Source organism: Anoplopoma fimbria, chromosome 11 (genome assembly GCF_027596085.1).
Source record: "Anoplopoma fimbria isolate UVic2021 breed Golden Eagle Sablefish chromosome 11, Afim_UVic_2022, whole genome shotgun sequence".
Taxonomy (NCBI): Eukaryota; Metazoa; Chordata; class Actinopteri; order Perciformes; family Anoplopomatidae; genus Anoplopoma; species Anoplopoma fimbria.
Genome location: NC_072459.1, coordinates 19,569,238 through 19,593,259, shown reverse-complemented (window position 1 = coordinate 19,593,259; position 24,022 = coordinate 19,569,238).

Here is a 24,022-nt window from a genome sequence, read left to right as displayed (position 1 = left end):
ATCATTTATGGTCATTTCTAAGTCTATTTTATACAGATAGGGGAAGAGCTACCAACTCAATATTGTATTGGTTTTTAATAAGGTCTAAAGAAAAGAAAGAAGTATTTAAGGGAATATTTTGGTTGCAATTATTATTATAAATTGAAGACATGCAGCCACCAATACAGCAGTGAGGTCTGTGGGACAAACAAACAATTGGGGGTCAATACAGTGTCAACAAAGCACACATGGTGTGGACGTTTTATTTACTTTTGATATTTGGAATAAGACATTCCTTGTAAATGTTTCAAAAAATATATATAATACATTTAGACAGTAATCTTAATTATTTCTGCTACTTTTTGGATTTTTTTTTTTGGACATGAAATAAAGAAGTCAGTTGGTTCTCAGTGCTGAACAAAGTTTGCTCAAACGCAACTTTTTACGCGTGAGGATACTTACGCATCAGGCTGTGTCTGTGTTGGAAGCGACACAAATAATAAATAAATGAGAATCCCTCCTTTGTGTTTCTCCTCCTCGGTTGGTTCTTCAGGTTGAGTATCTCCTCTCTGCAGGCTGATCCGGCTCCGTGACAGAGAGGGCCGGTGGAGAAGCTGAGCTGCAGTCTGGCTAAAACTTATCTTCATCCAAGTTTGTTCAGACAGTCTGGAGGAGAAGATGAGGTGTTTTTTTTTTTTTTTTTGTGCCAACACCCCTCGTCCTCCTCCCCCTCCCTCTCCTCCTCCCTCTCAGTCTACTGTCTGGGTTCCCCCGGGGGCTGCTCTCCTCTGCCGCCGTGCGCTCGTCGGCTCGGCGGTGGCGCCTCGGCCCGGAGAGGTGTTAAAGGTGTTTAGGGATAAAGCCTTTGGTCTCCGTCTCGGCCTTTGTACTTTTGTTATGGAGAATTAAAAGACGCGCAGGAATGAGACGGCGACCAGACGCGCATTGTTCTCCACCGTTTGATGTTCCGCGGTGTTGGAAGTGAATCATTACGGGCCTAATGGCTCCGACCTGACCGAGGAGAGCAATTATGAATTAAGAGTGATTTCTTTGGCTGTAGCTGTCGGTATTTTGGCCGAAACATGTAATCTATTTAATTTCTAAAAATCTATTATAATTCTATCAGATATTTAAAAAAAAACCATTTTTCTTCTTTATTCCCCATCAATATTCGGTGACCTTTTTTTAATTTTTTTTATAGTTTTATCAATTATGTTCTGTAGTAATATGACTAATATTATGACTGACTTTAGTGTGAATATATTACACATCATGACGAAACTTCCCAGATTGATTACTTACATTAAGACAATTCATTTCTGCATAACAAGTTTTCTGAAATGCTTTGTTTAAATATGCAAATGAGGCAGTATTTTATCAAATATGGGCCAATTTGCATACTTTTCCCTGAACAGAAATCTGAACTTTGGATAAAGCCAGGTTTTAAATTCCTGTTTCCTTTTTGTTAATATAATAGAGTCAAAGGTTTTCACATTGGATATCTCTTTGTATAATTCCATAAATCAGAAAATACTGTCAACAGCTATAGAAATAATTCCACCGTTGCATTGTTTTTAGTAATAAAATGTTGTATAAATCAGGCTATGAATGACTTATGAACAATCCCCTCTGTAAAAACCTTGAGAATATAGATAGGAATGAAACTGTAAAGTTTGGTGTATGTAAGTGATACTGAAGTGGAGATTTCTGAGAAATAAATTATTAAGAGAAAACAGCTTTTAAAGATATGTTTTGTAAAATTACATATATTTTGAAGACACTACAGGTTAGTAGGGTAAACAAATATTAATTAATAGATATCACCATGAAACGTTCCCAGTTGATAACGGAAGTTCAGTAAAAATTTTGGATGTTTTCTTGCACTAGTAAGACAGAGGAAATGTTATGGAGGCAAAATTCCCCCAAAATATTAGATCTATGCATGAAAAACAATGTTTCTGCCTGCTTTAATTTTCGTATAGCCTTCTTAAGTCGATCAATCCTAAAACATGTACTTCCATTTTTGAGGGCACAGAAGGCTACAATAACGTTTGTCGATAATATATATTTTTTAAATAGTCTGGGATATAATTTAAGAAAACTAAATATTTTTATTTTTAAATAAAACTGACAAGAACTTTAGTAATAGACAGTTTTCTTTTTTTAACCAGGTGAAGAAATATTCTTTGTTTTAAAGAAGAGTTTAAATAATAACAGTAGGACCCGACAGGACAGATTAATTGAGCTTTATACAGCGCGATAGCAGAGCAGTATCAATCAGAACGCGATCCTTTAAGTGCACACAGCCTCGCCTCAAGTGTGTGCAGGCTGACCCTTGAACCTGTGTTTAGGAGTTTATTATGGCTATAATCGGTGTTGATTGTTAATCCAGCGGCCAGATGATGAGAAAGAGGACAGGCAGCGCCGCGGACAGGAGACAGACAGACGCCAGGTAGGGTGGGGTCACTCACATGGAGGAAATTCATCATTATATAAAACCCCTAGCATAGAATAATCCCGTTCAGAGTCACTGATATAACCTCACTGTTCCGAGGACAGCCCCACTGCTGTATCCGTAGAATTGATAATCATAAAAAAATATATAGTCTTTTTTCTTCTTAACTTTTAGAACTTATTAAAACATGTAGAAAACTATTACAGGGAAACATATTACAGGGGTAATCCTTTGTCACAAACTGGGCTGCACATTTGTAGGTGACAAAATATGACCATAAATAAGACGTAATCAAATATGAAAATACAAAATAAAATATAAAATGTCATAAAATCATTATGACACTAAATTCAGGAAATATTTCATGTTTTATAAGGGCTCCCATGAACAAGCATACATGTGTATATTTTCTTTGACATAAAGTTATAAACAGGTGCAACTGTACAGAATGTGCCATAAACTCATGTTTACAATGTTTACTGAGGTAATAAATCCAGTGAGAAGTAGAGTCATTTTCTCATAGACTTCTATACAACCAGAGGAGTCGCCCCCTGCTGGTCATTAGAGAGAATGCATGTTTTAAGACACTTCTGCATCAGCTTCACTTGGCAGAACTGGAGGTTTCTGCCCCGCTGGGAGGCGTGCACAAGAAGTAGAATGGCCCAATTTACCATGATCTATATTTCTGATGTGTACATTGTATAAAGACAAATGTGTTTTCAAGCCATTGTTGTCGTCATGATTACAATGTAAACCACATGGTTAGCGTTTTTGAACGATCCTGGTCATGGTTAAAAAAGTCAAAGACATTGACTGACTGTTGGGAATAGGGAAAGGAACAGCGTCCAAACAGTCCCTCCTTACGCAGATTTTGTGAATCTATAACATCCCACTACTTCCTCTTTTGTTCCCAAGAGTCAACATCCCTGCTAGAGAGCAGAGTCACTTGAATGCAAAAATAATAGTTTTTTCATTCTGTGCACGCCGCCAAACTCTGCTCAAACCCACAGAACTTCATTATGAATTGCTTTTGTTATTATTAGTAGTAGTCATTTTTCCATACATTTTTGAATCAGTTATATCATATACATTGAATGTGTTGTAACTCTGTTATGCTGTTCATTCTGTACACATTACATCTATTGCATTCTGTCCATCCTGGGAGAAGGATCCTTCCTCTGTTTTTTTAGGGGAGTTTTTCCTGTGCCGATGTGAGGGTTCCGGGACAGAGGATGTCGCATGTGTACAGATTGTAGTTAATTAAATTGAAATGAATTGAATTTAAGTAATATTTGGTACATTTAATGAAAAAGTGAAAACAGCAGATACATAATATATCTGTTACTGGCAGGCAGTGTGGGATTAAAATACTTTGACAACCTTAAAACTACTTGACAGGAAATAGATTACATGCTACTGTACATATATTTTAGCTTACATGTAAAAGTGCTCCATGCTTGTTGTTCAGCAGGAACTCACAGCGACATGGTTTAATCTCCTCAGCCATTAAATCTCTGGCTCACCACCCACAGTAGCTGGCTTTCTGTCCCTTTGATAAATCCTAAATTGTTTTCTCTCTCTCTCTCTGAAAGAAAACATTGGAACGACATGAAAATGCGTTTCACGTGTTTTAAATATTGGTTGGTTAGAGAAATGCTGACGACCACAGTTTGAGTTTTAAGGCTGGCATTGAGAGCGATGAAGCGTCATGTTCTGTGCGAGGGATGAAACACCCGGTCTTCTTCATCATATCCATATTCAGGGAACAATGCACATGTTGCATTTATTCTCTGTGCAAAATGTGTTGAACATATGTAACCAGGCTGCACATGTTTTGAGAGCTTAAGGGAAGTATTTGTATTGTCCCCATGTACACCCACATACTGAATGTGTTAAAAAGTTAAAAGTTTGTGCAACATATGCTACCGTCTTCATCTAACATTTTAAAAATAGTTTTATTATGGTACAAGTAATGCCTGATGACTAGCATCCCTCAGTGGCAGTGGGGATTTGAAGCCACATTGGTTCCTTTATTTTTCTTGATGATGGATAAGATATTCTGATCTCATATGTTTCTTTCATATATTTGGAGACAAGCCTAATTGTATATCATATGTTCACATCTTGTCCATACATCTGAGATGAACTGTCTGCCTATAGTTTTAAAGGAGAATGCAATTAATTAGCTTTTTATTCATATGGTATTTCTGGTTTCCAGCAGCCATAATTCTGACAAGAATATGGATATAGAACACTGATGATGTCTTTAAGCCTGTGCCTAGTTTAGTGGTCACTGTGGTTCTGTAAAAACCCAAAGAAAACTGTGGTTTCTTTTGTTGATCCTACACAATTCCATCTGTTTTTGTGATGACATGCTAAGGTGGTTTGATCAGCCTTCCATAATGTTGCTATTGGATGAAACTGCAAAAGCCCAGATTACAATTAACTATATATTTTTTATCAAATGAAAAGCAGAGTAAGAAAGACAGTCTGGATCTACGGAAAAACACACCCAAGCCCGGCTCCTCGCTGTCAGAAATGCAGGTGAAATACACTTTGGTTCCTGGGAAACGCCAGCAAAGTCCAGGTACTCGTTTTCACAAACACAGGTGAAATACACTCTGGTTGCTGGGAAGAAACCCACCGAAGTCCAGCTACTTGCAGTCAGAAACACGGGGGAAATACACTCTGGTTCACGGGAAACAAAACAAAACCAAAATCTGTCTTTGTGCTGTGGTATATTTTCAGGTCTTGCACAATACAGCGAAGGCCCCACGTATCTTTGTTTTAGATAAGAAGTAGATGTGCAGGACATCAGGGTCCAACGGGCAAAATGTGTAGAATGAGGGGCCCCATACATGATCTGGACTTCAGCCCAAATGTGAATAACATGTACCCTATATAAGAAGGTGTGAGCGCCCGAAAAAGTAGGACTCTCACATTCGACTCGAGACCTCCGGGCGCTCTAGACGTCCGTCATGACATGTGTTGCTTGTTTGTAATAAACTTCATTGTACCAGCAAGAACAGTGTCCGCGGAGCATCCTTCCTCATCACTTCAACAGCACTGTCGCATGAAAGATACGACAATGCAAAAGAAACACAGGTAAAATACACTCTGTTTTATTGGGGAAAACATACCAAAGTCAAGCTACTCGTGGTCAGAAACACAGGTGAAATACACTTAGTAGATGTATACATTTCAAAAGAGGTATATTTGTCCCTTGCTTTGACATAACCTCCGCGTTTCTGAGGCAGAGCATGGATTAGTGGAGGTATTTTGTGGGCAAAGAACCTGTTCTTGTAAGCTTTTGCTGGTTGACTCTAGGGAAGTGAGGAAAAGTTCAGAATATCCATCGTCCCTGACATGAATGTGTATTACTCCAAGTTTAAATGTCCTAGGTTTAAAAAGGAAGTTTTGTTTTAGCAGCCAATTATTGGACACCAATTATAATGGCCCTTGTTACCTGACAACAGTGGCAAGTACTTTGTTGAAAATGTGTATCAGAAGAGCAGATAACTCCCAGTGACGGGGCCTTTTAGGAGACACATGTCAGCCAGAAGAAGGAATAACTTCTCATCTATTGAGAACATATTATTCTCAAATGAGGAAAATGCTCCATTTGTGACCGTGCATACAATCAGATCTTCTCGTTGCCTTTGATTCCAGCCTCAGTACCAGGACTTTTAGAGATGTAACGCTTTCCATCATTTGTTGTCTCACTCTGCCAAACCCTGTTATCCCAAAGGATTGGCAGTTTGGATCAAATGATCAAAGCACACTGTTGTATCTGTAAAACATATGGCTGTTTAATCTCCATCGTCACCACACTCTGGTATTTTACCCTCCACACTTATGTTGAGTCTGTCCTGCAGTGATCACACGTACTGAGTAAAAGCAGAAGTTGTTCTTGATTTTTTGCCGTTGCAGTTTGGCCTTAAGAGTAATGCTTTCTATCAACCAGCGTTGTCTGCTTTTCCTCAATGATTGATATCCTTTATTGAACAGAATGCTCTTCCACAACCCCAGACTTATTTCATACTTTGAATTCTCACTTCAGGGGACTCACACTATGAAAATATCACATGGCAAGACAATTAAATCATATTAAATGCTGTGTAACATTCATGTTTTTTGTATTCATTTGAATAGCCATAACATTTTACACCAGTTTTACAATTTTTTTACATGAGTGTTGTCCATTCTTTTTCAAGGGTATGGCCTGCTGGGAGAATGATCATATAAATATTATATATACATTATATATACTTGACTGTGGAATAGAATTGAGCATTTATAATATATAGTTCAGAGAATATTATAGATCCAAGATGAAATTGAAAAAAGGGTGGGACCAAGAGAAAACACATTTTAGATTTAGGTTGTTCAGTATCCTTTTGTTGCCCCCTCTTCAACAAGGCATAGGTTCTCTTTCAACATTCTTTCAGTATCAAACTATGGGACACGCTCCTCGCGCTGTACCCCAAGAAGAAGTCCTGACTGGCAGACAAACGGGACATCTGCTCCCTAGAATGGGGACTTCCTACTGCTATGCTAAGAGCCTGACACAATGTCATCTCCTCGGTCTAAAACCTCATCCTGCTCTCAGATGCCTGGAGTAGCTAATGGGCTAGTATCATAGTTCACAGAAATGCTGTATTTAATTTTGTTATTTCAAGTTCCCCATTATGTTGTTTTTAGCAACGTATCGTCATACAACGGTTCGTGTGATACATTACGAAAAGTTACTCCTCATTGTTTGTGCGTTTTCCTACGAAGGCCAGCAACACAAGTAAATTTTTGCTCTTTACATACATACGATCTTTTCAAAATAAACTTACGTCTCTACAGGAAACTCAGTTTGATTGAGGCAACAAAACCACTTAGTTAGGTTTTGCTAAATGATCGTCGTTTGGGTTAAAATAACCACAAAAGTGCCGTAACTGAAGAACGTAAGCCAATACTATTACCCCGCCCATGACTCAATATCAACACAGGACATAAAACGTACACACATAACACAGGAGATGATGTAATAGCCTATTTTAACATCACATACAGTTTTTAACTAGAAAGGTGCACTCAGCAGAGTGCAGATCTTAGCCTGGTGTATCTGCAACAATAAGCTAACCCCTTGTATAGATCGCAAGTGTATCACCATTTCACTCGCATGTCTCACACAGCAGATGTCTGAAGCAGCTTTGTACCTGTGCACGTCCGGCGCTGCACTGTGTCTGTGTGGAGGCGATGCACTCAGCTGTGTGTGTTGTTCTGTTAGCTGTTAACGGAGGCGATGCCCTTAGCTGTCTGTGTACTGGTATCTCCATTAGCTGTTAGGTAATATAAACTCAAAGTGAGAAAACTGTTTTCCCCAACTGTGTCTCTGGCCACAGCACAGTAGCTGTACGGTGATGGTGCACTCAGCTGTGTGTGTAGTTCTGCAAGCTTTTAGCCAAACACAGTGTCTGAAAGAACACAAGAGAAAAAAATGTTTTCCCTACTTTCTCACACTTTCGGAGTCTACTGGCCGAGGCCAGTTAAGTGAGTGAGGAGGTGTCACAGTCTGGCTCTGAAACTGTGAATAAAAGGGGAGACACATGGGTATACCTTTCAAATAAAGTGATTTATTAACCAAAAAGTAAGTCAAAATAAGTCAAACAAATTGACTGTAGGAATCTGTAAAGTCAGCAATGTTTGGGAGTGGATGCATGAAAATGTAATGCATGAATGCTGTGATGTAAAAGCCAGGAAAAAAAACTAAAAGGCACCACACAGAGATATGGGTTGAGCGCTGGTCTGCCAACTAGGAGGACCGGTGCTGCTCAGGCTTTCATGCATGGTGAACACTGGGCCCAGGTGTGTCCCATGCTGCTGATTACAATCAATCAGGTCTGGAGCCCTGGTGATCAACGGCACCAAAACAGCAGAGGAACCAAACAGAGGGGCTGTCACAGCCAGACAGTCAATGTGAACAGCATGTCTGCATGGCCTTGATTACATCTGCTACAGTCAGACAGATGTTGTGAAGGACACAGCGAGCAGTAATGTCAACAGAAACAACGGCATGGTCCATCTTCAAAACCTTAAAGTGGCCCTATTATGCTTTTCCACTTTTTCCCTCTTCTTTAGTATGTTATATATATTTTGTACATGTAAAAGGTCCGTAGAGTGTAAAACCTGAAGTCCATGCCTAAAAGGAGTTACCCTCCCCCTCAGAAGCTCCTGAGCTTCTGAATTCTCTCCTTCACTTCTGTAACTTTATGAGGTCATAATGTTACAGAAGTGACGTAAAACTCCTTCCGGCTAGTTTGGCCCTCAAACAACAAAAGAGAGAGACGGAGCTGAAGCTCCGGAGGAAGAGTTTTTTGAAATGTGAAACGTTGACCAATCACAACAGAGCATGCTAGCTGCACAGACCCAAGATGTGTCACTAAAGTGTGGAGGAACCGACCCTTACCATCCTACGCCACCCGGGTTGTATGGTTGGGAAGAGTTTACGGTTGATGTAGTTTTGGTTACTGAGTCTAGGAGGGGTCTTGTGGCACCCGTTGATGGCATCCACACATGTTGAAAAGACACGAATGTTGGCCAAGTGAAGCTGTAGCGTAAGTTCAGTCAGGAAGACAATACTCTCGTATGCTTAGTCTCGTTGTTTATTTCTCATACATCTACCATTCTCTCCTCACACATGCTCACTCATGATCTCCTCGCTGTCATTGTTCGGTGGTGTCAATCATGATATCAGCTGTTTAGATCAGCCGGTCTCCTCTATCCAACAGCACAGCGACACTATTACATCGTTTGCCTATCATCTTGGTGCTGTCTCCACCTCCCCATCTCCGCCCAATCTTTGCAGATTCTTCAGCTTCATCAGCTTCATCAACTCATCCTTCTGTCCGCCTCATCAGCAACCACCACCAGTGTCTGGACTCCATGGGGGGGATTTATCTTACTGCTGCTCAGGGCAGACACCCCTCCATAACAAATCTCCCTGTAGACTCCAAGCGCCAAAGACTCTCTCAAGACTTTATCATCACATATCATCTGTTAATAATAAACATTGTTTTTTCCTCATTTGAATGGTCTCTACTGATGGAACTACTGAAGGCAATCCCCAATCTTCTGCAGCATAGGAGCAGCAGGCAGTTTGATTACTGCGCGCCGGAGAGCAGCAATCTCCCCAACTCCCTTGTTCAACAGCCCGGACAGTTTAGATTGGAACTTGAAAGGCCAGAACAAGGAGTCACGCCTGAGTTGGTACTCATGCAGGAGATCTTCTTTCCCTATCAAAATACATGTTTAGCACGGGAACGGTGCTGTTAAAGAATTTGAGTTCAGGTGTTGGTGGATTTTCTGCCCAAAGAAAGAATAAAAACTGTGTACATATGTTGAGCCCCTAAGCCAGCAAACTTTGTCAATAAAATGCTTGTTCAAAATGAGGAGCAGAGCTTTGGATCCTTTATGACAAACACATTGTATGTCTGATACCCTAATAAAAGTAAGTGTCCATATGTGCATTGCTTTCCCGCTTCTTGTGGTTGTTCATCTTTAATGCCAATCAAATAAGCTCCTTCTTTTACAACTACGCTTAAAAAAAAAGCAATGAATGCCCCATGCTGGAGCAGGATGGCTCATTCCTGCTCTCCAGCGCTGGGAACAAAGTCTTTCCTGCTGAAGCATTTCATACTGCAGCTGATGCCACTGCCATAGGGCACACGCTGTAACGGCCTTCATTTAATATATCTATTTTTTCCCTTCTCTCTCTCTCTCTCTGTCTGTAGCCATAACAGTTAGTTGTAGATGTGATGGAAATCAAAAGTGTATCTTGTGCAGTCTACTGTGAGGACCTTGAGGATTTGTTTGTCGTTTAGCACCTTGTAAAATTGACTGCAGGTGTTTTGCATTTAGAGGAGTGATAAATCAATCATGCCATACAAAAAAAGGGAAATATTTAGATAGATAGATGGATAAATAATTTTATTATAACATTGAAGTGAAAGTGCTTCTGCATTCTGCGGTTTGATCCATGTTTAAGTATTCAGTGCACCGTAAAAGTTTCTTGATCTCAGTGCTGTTTTTGACACAGTCCATCATGCAATACTACTTGACAAACTTAAAAAAAACATCTGGCCTATTTTGCACAGTCTTAGATAGGTTCAAGTCCTATCTATAAACTCTAGTTCCTCTGTATGAGACGCCGAGGGTCCCTGACCAACCTTTGGCATTTCAATCAGGAGAGACAAGTCAGATGAGGAGAGGATGATTGTTTATTATTTAATAGATGATATGTCATGATAAAGCATTGACAGTGTCTTCGGTGCTTGGACACTACACGGAGATTTCATAATTGATGGGCGTCTAAACAGCTGATATCATGATTGACAGCCCTGAACAATGACAGCAAGGAAATTATGAGTGAGCATGCGTGAGGAAAGAATGGCAGTTGTATGAGAAATATTCTACGAGACTAAGCATACGAGAGTATTGTCTTCCTGACTGAACATACGCTAGAGCTTCATTTGGCGAGTTGGTCTATGTATCTGTGGATGAAATAATGGTGTCAGTATCAAACCCGAGAGAAATGCAGTTTGTTTACAGGGTGCGGTTAATAACTTCTGCTTATCTGAGGCTTAATCCATCACTGGCTTTTAATGAAGTGCACGTTATGACCGAGATAGTCTCTCATAGCCAGATTTATCTCCACAGCACCGTGTCAAAAGGCCTCACTGCATCCATTATAATTGTGGTATCGGGTCAAAAACTCTCTGGCTTCTTTGTATTTCTTTTAACCAATCCCAATTGTCTTGGGCGCCAAGAATAGGTTTAAGGAGAAAGCCTCTTGAGATACTTGGCCAATGACAGACTTATACCTACAGTCTACATCTGGTGAGTCCAGCCATGACATTGATTACTGTTATCAATCACTTAACCCATCCCAAGATAAGATGCCCGATGAGGTCCAGTGCTAATCACATCAGTCAAGTACCATGTCCCTGCGGTAACATTGGCTGAATGTCAATACAATGATCTTCACAGTGAAGTGAAGCCAGCAGTTTCCTCTCTCACTTAACACTGCGTGCTTCTCCTTGCATACAGTGAACACGAGCAGCTGTTCATCCTTCATCTCTTTCAGCTGACTCGGCTGCAGAATAAACTGCTGCCCAGATGGGATGCACTGTTTGCTCAATAAAAGCTCTGGGCTTTGCATTAAAAGTCAGCGAAAGCAGCTGCAGCGGGGTACAACGGAACTTATTATTTCTCAAAAATGTGGGACTCTCACACCATTTTACAGCATGTCGGAAATAAGTGTATCATTGACCACCACGACTGCAGTTTGCTATGTTTAGCTCTGGCTTGTAGCATTTTTAAAAAAGATTTATTTACGCTACGTGACAAAAACATTGACCTCTCATTTCACATGGGGAACGAACAGGCTGAAAGATTGCTGGTTGTTGGACCCATCAACCCCCCAATCCAAACTCATCTTTTTCCCTCAACTTTGAATAACGTTTTTTGTTTATTTATTCACACTGGGCCCTTGTTATACTAGTCCTGAATGATTAAAGACCATGTCTGTCCTGCCACGGCCCAGTTGCCAGGGAAAAACTGTTGCCATTGTACTTTTCTGCAAACTTAGTCTTCTAAGGGCGGTTGTGATTTATTTACAGGAGCTACACAGTTACATTATGTTGTTACATTATAATTTGAGCGTAAACCATTATCTTTTATTTGAACCTCACCAAGTAGTTATGTTGCCTAAACTTCCTGTTCTTGCAACATTTGAAAGTTTGATTTGGTTTATTTTTTATCAAAAATGACCAACACACCAGTCAAATGCATAAAGTTTATGTGTTTTAGGTCAAGGAGACGTTTTCTGCTCTCTGAATCCATCCAAATACCCAAATATGATGCCACATCCTCCAAGTTTGACCAGGTATCCACAGGAAGAAGATAACAAACATATACACCCAAATGCATAATGGTTAGACAGATTTTTTAACAGTGTGAACATTATCATATACATTAATTCTACACTCTGATTCCCCTGTTAGAGCTCGTATGAATGCGTTTGTGTGTGAGTCGTTATGATCACCTGAGCTGCAGACTGAGGTACAAGGCTCCCTCCTGTTGGTCGCTGAGGGAACATCACACACACACACACACACACACACACACACACACACACACACACACACACACACACACACACACACACACACACACACACACACACACACACACACACACACCTGTCATCACAGGCCTCCTGACCATCCTGACCATCTGTCTCTTACAGTGTCAGTGTCCTCACAACGATTACAGACTGACTACAGAAGGACTTATTCTGTAGTCTGATTTGCTCCCAGTGACTAAGTTTTATTCCTGGACATCTCAAAACATGTGTGCAAAAACAAAATGGTAAAAAATGTATAGCATATGTTGTATCAAGGGGGGGGGAATCAGAATTAGAGAATCATGGGATTTATGATTTCATATTTATGCAGCTGATCTCTTACAAACTTGAAATTAAAAAGCATAATTTAGATACTTAAAGGCAGATACTCGGCCTTTAAACTGACTCTTAATACATTTTTAAATTAAGATAAAAAAAAATAAAATTGGAGGTTTTGGTTTGGATGAACAGCATTTAATTTGATCTCTGACGCGGACCCGTGCAGGCCACTGAGTAGACAGTGTAATGTCGGCATGTCGGTATTATTGCTGGTATTATAAGTTGGATTTTTCTCGAGGTCTGCGGAGATCTAATGTGCGCTTTAACAGTAGAACACATTCGTTACAGGGCTGAAGTCGCGCACGATGGTTGGCTTCTAAATGAAATAAATACAAATGACACGACCTCACTTAACAATACTACTGCTACTACTATTAATAATAATGTTTACATTCCTTATGATGCAATTAAAAAAAAAAATGCACCACAGAAATGTACTGCTGTTTTTGTTTTGTTTTGTTGACATGTGTTGGTTGTATTGAAAATGGGCTACAACTAAATAGCGTTGCATAATGACAATAAATGTCTGTTTATATAATATTTTAGTTATTGTGGATTTTTTAAGTTTTTACTTATAATTGCTGTGTGAGTATTTTGATCTTGTTTTGATCTTTTTTTTAACCAATGATAATAATAATAATAATAATAATAATAATAATAATAATAATAATAATAATAATAATAATAATAATATATAACAACCATAATACAAATAAAATTAAAATAAATTTGCTTTGATCACACCCAAAAAACTATTTGGTTATGGAAATCTGGCACCCTGGATTAAATATTTTCCAACATGCGGGCAGTCATTGGTGTCTTCTTCTTTCAGAGTTGCTCCTGTAAACATTAGGACCTGTTTTCTATTAGTGACAGCGTTAAAGGGAAACGTTAGGCTACCTGCATTTAATTCACTATAACTCTAATCCACTGTGTGTTCTATCTCCAGTCCATCCATCCATTCTCCGACGTTTATCCGAGTAATGTAACAGTCAAACCCGTCTCCCGTAGGAATAGTTGGCTAGCTATTTCCATGGTCATTCTCCAAAATGACTAAATAATACAGAAAATTACCAGTATCACATTACCTGCATTATTTACACCTTGACGGAGTTTTTTCTATGGATATTCTGACATTTGTCCACCCAGAGGTTTCCACTGCTGTCCCATATGTATTTTTAAAAGTCTACTCTCCCCACTTTCTCCTGCACTGAACTCATGTGGAAAATTGCACACTGCACACGTTACACACATGTAGATATACTGTACATTTTATTTTATTTATTTTTTTATTGTATAATATGTTTTATTTATTATCTTAATCTGTTTCTCTGTACTTGAGCTGCTGCAACAACCGAATTTCCGCCATGGGGATCAATAAAGGAATATCTATCTATCTATTTACTGTTAAAAACTTTTTCAGCACATTCATTAATTCATGACCGTAAGAGCCAGATCACTACGCTCAATCCCTGGATCTATTTGTTTTCCTTTAACCTTTATGTAGTGAGGTCATCTCAGAGACTTAAGACACAGCAGCAAAGAGCAGACAGGAGATTCAGACAAAGCCAAAATAGAACACACATCATAAAGTGTATTTATATTATCAACTTATTTGACAGTTGAAAGTGCTGCAATAACAATTATTTCATTCTCGTTTAACCTGCTGATTATTTTATCAACTGTTTGTCAGTAACAAATCTCAAATTTGTTTCAAAGGGCTTTATGTATTCCCTCTGTGCTTCAATAGGTAAAGAAAATAAATAACAGGACACCTCAGGAAAGTCCTCAAAAGGCTTTTTTTTTTTGTCAACGAACTGTCCAACACCCAAAGATATTCAGTTTCCTGCTGTAGAGGTCGAAGAAAAGCAGAATATATGAACCCTGAAGGAGCTGGAGACAGTGAATGTTTATTATATTAGTATTAAAAAAGGACTCAAATCCATTATTAAAATCTTTTTTTTTCTGAATTAATAATCTTTCATATTTTGCTGCAGGACAAACTAAAAAATATTTAGTAACAACAGCCCAAGAGACGCCACCTGTTTGTACACATGGTTCTGTTTGATCAATGACATAAAACATAACTGTACATTTTAATGTAGGTTTGTCAAAACACAACAGAAGAGTATTGAGTTTTCTGATGATGGAAGGATGTTTTGATATTTTGACAAGAGCAGGGACTTATTATATTTATTAAGTCTGACTCACTGAATAAGAAAAAAACTAAACATAATCAAAATAGTTATAATAATGATTTCCTACTGACGAAGTTAGAACAAGTAGGCATGTTAGTAGTATTAGTTCTAGTTATTATTCAGTCTTTATGAGAACACACACACACATGCATACAAACACACACAAACACACACAAACACACACACACACACACACACACACACACACACACACACACACACACACACACACACACACACACACACACACACACACACACACACACACACACAGCCGCTCTGTTGTGAAATGCTCAAAGGAGGTCAAGTTCAAGGACACAAGCCACAATGAATGCTGGGTAAGCGCCTGCATTCTAACCATACATCACAACATTGCCTTTCTTTGAGTTAAGGGATGAGTATTTTGGTAGAAATGAATATTCATACATAATGTTTCATAATATGTTATAATAATTAATATATTTTATAATTACACTGACATTCAACAGGATGGCCTTTATATACATTACAATAAAACAAACTTCATACAGAAATTAATTAACTTAATAAACTTATTTTTCATTGTTTTTAGTTTACATTTTACTGAGTCTCCACATCGGCAAATAAAAGCAAACTATTCAGCACAAATCTGTTATATTGTAAAAGCCGGCTGAGTCAGCCTGTCCTGCAAAAATCCGACATCTGCTGCTCTGGCAGATGGGAAGTACTAAACCCATCTTCATCGACACCACCAGCAAACACAACGCATGCAGGGATCAGATTCAGGGAATGAATCAGTCTAAAATGTGTTCGTGTCCAGCACTGGACTGAACCGTTTTTTAGGTTGTTTGGTCATATTATGTGTTTAGTCTCTGCTCGGTTAAAAGATGTTGTATGAGGTCACTGGTGTCATCAGATGATGAGGTTTTTCTGATATATTGTACAACCAAGGCTGACAAAAAAAGGACAACTTCCCCAAAGACCCAGTATAGCTCAGGGATCCTGGTCCTGAAAGCCCCCCCAGGTTCAAGACTGTCTTTTTGCGTTGTGGTCCTCGACAGAAGTTTAGAATAAATTCGGGGGCCTCAAGAACTAAACCAGTGTTTCAATGGTTGGAGTGTGGGCTTGGTATTGACAGAAATAACCCAGTACCAAGTACTGTCAAAACATCTCCAGGAAAACGATGACTGCAATGGATCCTCTTTGTGCCCAGATCTAGAAAATGTGACTATATGTGTTTTGCTTGCAGCCAATCACTGCATGTTCTTTTATATAACATGACATGTGATTGGCCCACTACTGCAGCAGCTGCAACCCACACCATACAAAATGGCAACAGTGCTGACAGAGGTAACAGTGTTGAGCGTTAAATGAAGCGGTAATACCTTCCACAAGGACAGTTGCACGGATATGTGCTCACATTGAAGATGCTCCTCCAAATTCTATATTTTCTCCGCCCATCTGCATCTGCGTAGTTATAAAATGTTGCATACGCATGGTCCCTCGAAATAACAACCGCACTGAACCACCACGAAAGTCTGTGTTTGTTGGTGCAATGCCATTTTGGGACACACACACATCTTCTATTCACGTAATGGGTAACGAATGACGTATTCTATCAACGTTTCCTCATATAAGAGATGGTACAATATCTTATGGAAAGTTGCTCCTCGTTTTGAGTGTTTTTTCCTACGAAAGTCCATCAATGTGTCAATTTCCGCTCGTTACATGCATAAAGTCCTTTCAAAATAACCTTACGTCTTCACAGAAAAACAACTAAGATAGTTTTAGGCAACAAAACTTAGTGAAAGTTCGGGAAATCTCTGTTGGACCCAGGCGACAACATCTCCGGTTCTGACAAGTGAAGCCAATGCCGAAGTGTCTTAAAACTTGCATTATTTCTACTGACCATCAGGGGGTGACTCCTTCGGTTGCAAAAAAGAAGTCAGATTGTATAGAAGTCTATGAGAAAATGACTCTACTTGTCACTTCAGTTTATGGTCTCAATCTCTAGTTTTAAGTCTTCTTCAATACAGCATGATGTTCATTTAGTAAATTATGGTCCATTTAGAGTCAAATAGACCATAAAGCAGGGAATGCTTTAGGGCGGGCTTACTGTCATTGACAGGTTGCTGCCACTTTCAGACCCGTATACTGCGTCTTTACGTCACTCCTGCACATGCCAATATAGTAACCTACATTCATTGGTTGCAGAAAGCCAATATGGCGACAGCCGTATTCCAAGAAGGCGACAGCCAAATTGCCCAACTCAACGCTTCAAAACGCCAGTTAAGAATGAGTGACGTCATAATGTTCGTCCACTTTTTAGATACAGTCTATGGTTGGACCCATCCACCTCCTATCCCCTCTGTATGTGCTTTTACGGTCTTTATACATCCTTGTTCATGATTACATGGATAACATACAAAATGATTTTGCGAGAACACATTATTTTATTGGTTGTTGGTATAGCTACTAATACTGGATGAGAACATCATGACTCTATTGGTACCGTTTTTTAATCACTTTTTTGGTGTTCTAGTATTGGTACTGGCATTGTAATCCTTCAAAGAATACCCAGCCCAAAGCAATGTATGCCAGTGAAATGCAATTTTTTCTCCAAAATTTGAAATATGCCCCACTAGATAGAGTGCAATATCAACTGAGATAATTATAGTTAATATGAGGCCTGCATCATTACCTCAACCTAAGGCTCTGTCTTGATTGACACTAAATCAAAATATGCATATTTTTTGATTTTACCATCCTCAATAGCTAGATGAGTATTTAAACGAGAAAAGCTTTGCCCTCTAAATAAGTGAGATGTGACATAAAATAATGGAGGCACGGGTAACACCACTGCCCTCGTCTCTACTGGCAAAAAAACCATCACGGAGACCGGTCTAAAGAAACAAAACCGACCGCCAAACTTCAATTTCTTCAGTTTCACGACCTGATTGCACACAGGCGTCAGGTAGGGCTGCAGGGAGTTTAATGAGCCGCAGTAATAATGAAGTATGGAGCTGAATGAGAGGCCGGCAGGCCGCTGTGTGCTGCATGGAGGCGGAGCGACATGGAGGCTGGCTGGCTGAGGGCACAGCACACACATATGTTCCATCAAGGCTGACCAAGGTTCTAATATTAAAGTGGATATAGATGAAAAACTCCTGAGACTAAATACACTTCTTATGGAGCTCAGGACTGTGGAGAGGGTGGAACTACAAACAATGTTACATTTTTATATGGTGTTGTGGGTAAATAAATATAAAAATGCATTTAAACCAGAACTCAAGGTCCACTTACTGACCTTTTCTGGGAGCTTTCAACCGCATTTGGTCGTCCTCCTCAGTGGGAGTTTGCTTAGTTGTTGTGGAGATGTCTCAGTCATCGTCATCACATGACCTAAGTATGGAAAAACTGTCTTTGGATCTATGGAAAACCATAAGATGCAATTAAAAGCTCCAGAAAAAGCGAGTAAGAGGAACTCTTACAAAAAGTCAAAATTGTATTATGTTTCCAAAGATTATAATATTCTGCACAGGTAATTTGTAAATTATTCATTAGACAACTAGAATATGTCAAATTCAAGTAACCAAAAAATAAAATAAATAAAAATAAAATGGCAGCTCAAGTTGCTCGGACTAATGGGGTCAAAGGTCACTGTAGCCACGGCTCAGTCTGATCAGCATAAAAACAGACTACAGTCATTGAATAATGTTTTGAGGTATCATCTTAATGTTTGATTTCAAGTTGATGTGATCAACAAACGAAAGGTTTATCGTTTTTGTGATTTTTAAAGTACTTTAAGCTCAGAAGAATAAACCCTGACCATCTGCTGCATCCAGAAGAAGCTGTTAAGAGGACAAAAAGAGCAGAATAATGGGGTTTGTCAAAAGTTGAAATGTTCACAGCCAACATGAAAAAATGTAACGTTGGCTTGTTTGCACATTATGAATCAATTCCAAAACTTTTTTTGGGAGGAATTTTATTATTACTTTCGTATAAATGGTCGTTGTTAGAGGTTGCCTCCTACTGTCTCTATGTTGGGAAAATAACTATATTGTTAACACAGATCCTCCGTTTGGTTTGTCACGGTTACATTTTAGTCAATGTTTTCATAAAAAAGACGTCATTTTTTTAAACTACACTTAATTTTTGTGAAATGAAGTATAATTTTCCCTTGTGCAGGCTCTGGTGGGTAAACTATATGGTTAAACACCACCCATATCCCTCTGAGACATCCAGTCTACATGTTCAGATTCAACAGGAAAGTTTCTTTAAAAAGCAAATCTTATAAAAAAATATGAATCACTGTTAATAAACCGCTATTTGCTTGGTTGGTTTTTATTTATTTGTTTGTTTTTATAATCCGAGAACTTCCAGCAAGCTCCACTGGTGTTTGCTTACAGAACATCTGTCAACTTTCCACCATTTAGCAATGCTGTCACAGAAGGGAGAAATCCTCCATGTTATTCATCAAGACTGAAGTCTATAGGACTACAGTATGCAGGGAACTAGCCCAGAATGCAAAGTGGCTGAAGTAAAAATGAAGAGGTATTTAAGCAAGCTAGATGTTAAGTAAAAAATATGGCTTATTGACAGAACAAAAAAAGGTCAGTTGCCGCACTTCACTTATTGAGCTTCACCTTGGCTAATTCTGGAGCAATGGAGGAGCAGCTGCTGACTCAGCTTCTCACCTGGACTGATGACGCGTTTTATTTTAGGATTTAAAAATATCCCTAGAAAGCACAAGACACCCCCTGATTCACTTTTAGGAATCTTGGAATTGTGATGGTAGGCACCTTATATTAAGAGAGAATACTGACTGTATTTTTAAGAAAACCTCAAAGAGATTATTTCTACTTAGGGAAGTGAAATGATTTAGAGAAAGGAATGAATTGAATATTATTTTTTTTTACAAAACAGAACAAATCAGGAAATCAGGATACACATATGGTCAAATTGAAACAACAAAGGTTTTCTTGGAATATTGTCCCAGCATAAACACATAAATCCTTGACAAAGACAAAAAATAAAACCGAATTTTACTAAACAAAATATTAAACATAAAACAAGAGACATAATAAAGTATCTGAGTGACATTTAATGGAGGGTTGGATATGAAATACAATCATAACTAAGATCAGTATCTAAAGCGAGGCAGAGGAGGAGGTGAAGGCTGGACTTATGTTCATATCAGGTGCAGACACACGGCACGTGTCACATCATACTGTGAAGGTGGAGGTTTTACACCACCACTCATCTGACACCCCAAACTACTGTATTTTTTTTCTTTTAATATCTCAAAAAATACAGGTTTATTCATTTAATTGGAGGAAGATTGTGGTTTATTTGCGTCGTTTCTTGTCTCTAAACAGCGCATTCCGGTCCCGGTACAGTATAGAAATCACTTAGAGGTAACCTGGCATGATAGTTATTCTTATATTCTTATAACGTGCTATTTTAATATATATCTCTGTGTATATAGGCTCAAAATGAGAAGAAACATTGCCGGAATCAAATTCCTGTTTATACCACGTCAATTAAACGGGTTCTGGTTCTGTGGCATCAAATACTGTAACATTTGCTTCATGTGCTTCACTGATGGAGTTATGCAGCTACAAGGGGGGGAAACATCTAAAGTCACATATCAGATCAGACTTGGTGGGGGTAGATACTCAATATAATACAAATAACTCCATCACCAGGCCTTGTATTATCACGGCTCACATTGAGGTTGATTAAAAGTAAAATAGTGGTAGTGATTGTACTTTCGTCGCCTCTGTCGTTTGGCCTTTAATTGCATTTTTAGGTTGTTGGGTTTATTTTTGAAGAGCTTGTAATTGAACTTAAAAGCAGATGCGATCGATACCCGTGTGACAAAAACACATAGATAAATAAAATATAAAATCAAAAATATACTTAAAGTATATGTCAATAATATGTGCGAACGGCTGCGAGATCACGGAGGTGTCATAACATATTTTTCTTTATGCCTTTGTGGGAATAAAATGATACATTATTATGATCCAAAGTGCAGTCAGCGTCATATATAGACCACAGATATAAAGTTGGTCATATTTAAATAAAGAGACTGACAACTGATGCGGTTTATCAACACTGTCATTTAGTCAAACTTACCCATTTCCCTGCAGTTATTGATATGTAGCTACAGTTATTTGATTGAAATATGTTGTTTCTTAACCGGTAACACTATTTAGTTTCATATTGTAGTTCCTTTTGACATTTTTATTTTTCTGAGAGGGCAGATCATTCTATCAATCATCAGCTCCACACACATGCATACTTCACATACCGCTCATTATGAACTTATATCCATATGTGCATTTATGCAGCAGTTAACGTTACAACGGTAAGTAAATGAGAGTACAAATATGGGAGAAAATGCACAAATGCTAGGAACACATTAGTCTTATTTTATACATTGAGGGGGATAAAGTGATGCAGTTTCCTCCATGTCTATTGAGATGGATATCTCCTGGTTAATGATCTATGGGCTGATGTTTGTCTCTATACCGGTTAGACTGGTTATAATGGGCCGTGCCCATCACTGAGACACCACGGCGTCTTCCGTGTCATCCACACACTCAACAGGCATGCACGCGCACAGAAGAACAGAAGAGGTTTCAAGGTGTGCGGTGGCCTTGAACTTGAGCTCATTACATCTGTGTCTCTTTCTGTCTGCTCCCCTCTCTCCCCTGTCCCCCTCCCTCCTCTCTCCTTTTCCGTGTTAAACTTGACCTTGACCCTCAGGGGCCAGTCTGCCCCCCCCCCTCACCTCTTCAGCCCCAGCAGACCACACTATGGGAGAGAGACCGACTGTCTGGGTGGTGTTTGTTAGGCCCACAGAACACTTCAGACACCATTTAACGTTAAGATTTTTTTAAACCAGTAGTAGTTTGTGGCAGTTTGGTCCTCAGTGAGCTGGATGTGGTGGTGGGATGGAGGACTGGTATCAGACATGCACAGGAAGGATTCAGTCACATTCACTCCTCTGTAATATAACACACGTGATACCTTTCTTAAAGCATCACAGTATGTTCACTGCTGACTTCCAGAGCTGCTGTCCTCCTTTTCTTTATTAGCAATCACTCTGTGTGGCCCAAAACCCAAAACTGTCACTTAATAATAGCTTTTTTTTTCTTATTTTATTTTATTTTATCTGACCAGACCTCGAAAATGAATTTTTGACATTGGAACATTTATTGGGAAAAAAAATAAATGATTAAAAATAAAAACAAATTAAAATGTAAAAAAACTAAAACACACCACAAGTAAGTGTGTCCTTGCCGTGGCCTTTTTTATGGAGCTTTCAATCGCATCTAACGGTGTTAATGAGCAAATTGAGGAGCAACATCCATTCCGAAAAAAAAGACTTTCAGTTTGGATGTGTTATAATTTAACGTCTTGTTTGTTTTATTTTACATTGTGTCACTTATTTTAATTGTGTTTTGAAGGATCACATATATTCTTTATCGCCAAACGTTAAGTCCGGAAAACAAATTCAACAAAGACAAGGATTCTTCTTCACCACTTTCTGTCATCACTTATAGACTATAACGACTTGAAGCTTTACTTTGAAACGGTACTGCCGCCTCTGAATCCAGAATCACTAAATCTCACTAGTGCATCTTAACGCGTACATTCCCTCTGGACACGCTTTATTTTTTAATTCAGTCTCCAATGAACTCAAACAAGTGCTTGATCTATTTAAACTTACTCCAGATTGTCAAGCTGTATAAGCAGTGGAAGTAAACACGGAGAGAACGCTGTCACACGTGTGTGTGTGTGTGTGTGTGTGTGTGTGTGTGTGTGTGTGTTTACCGTCCGGCTCACCTGGAGCAGTTTCCACACACCTGATCCTGTCCTAGGACCCTGCTCTTCAAAATGAGATCTGATGCAAAAATAGTACATTTTACGGACTCTATTTTGCGCAACACATGCAACGTCATGGCTATAATTCTACTGTAATAATTGCTGCTGTTATTATAAGTAGTCTTATTATATGAATCATTTATGTCATATACATTGAATGTGTTGTATCTCTGTTATGCTGTTCATTCTGTACACATGACATCTATTGCATTCTGTCCATCCTGGGAGAAGGATCCCTCCTCTGTCGTTCTCCCATAGGTTTCTTCCTTTTTTCTCCCTGTTAAAGGGGTTTTTCGGGGAGTTTTTCCTGTGAATGTGAGGGAAGGACAGAGGATGTCGCATGTGCACAGATTGTAAAGCCCTCTGAGGCAAATTTGTAATTTGTGATTCTGGGCTATACAAAATAAACTGAATTGAATTGAATTGAACGTAATGTATACTTCTTCAGCACCTAAAGGCCCCTGAAAAGATAAGAGAGTGACAGCTGCAGGAGGTGCGGATCTCCGGACGAACCAACCAACCAAAATAAAATGAAGTAAAACAAGATGAAATCGTAGCCCATCTTTAGCTGAAGGGCTCAGCTTTTACGTTCTGAAAATATATAAAAAATCAGTATAAAATATTTCTCAACCGTCGAACCGTTGAAGCAATATGCAAAAACACGGCGTCTTTAAACGCATCACGGACGCTCAAATAAAGACTTTCTATTGAAGATATTTTCTTTCAGAGTGGCCTACTGAGTGGATATTTGATGTCCACTCACACATCTATCCCACGACAACATTGGCTCCTGTTTGCGTCCACTTGTTAGAGCAAAACGTTATTTTTTTCCATCGTTCACCCAACATAAAATGACACATTTGTCGCTGAAAATACATGTAAACAGTGACAACGAATCCACGAAGTGAGTGCGTGAAGAGGCTCATCCTAAAAAATGCTTTTATTGTGTAAGAAAAATAATTATTTCCAACCATCACCAGGCTCAGATGAATGATTACTGCA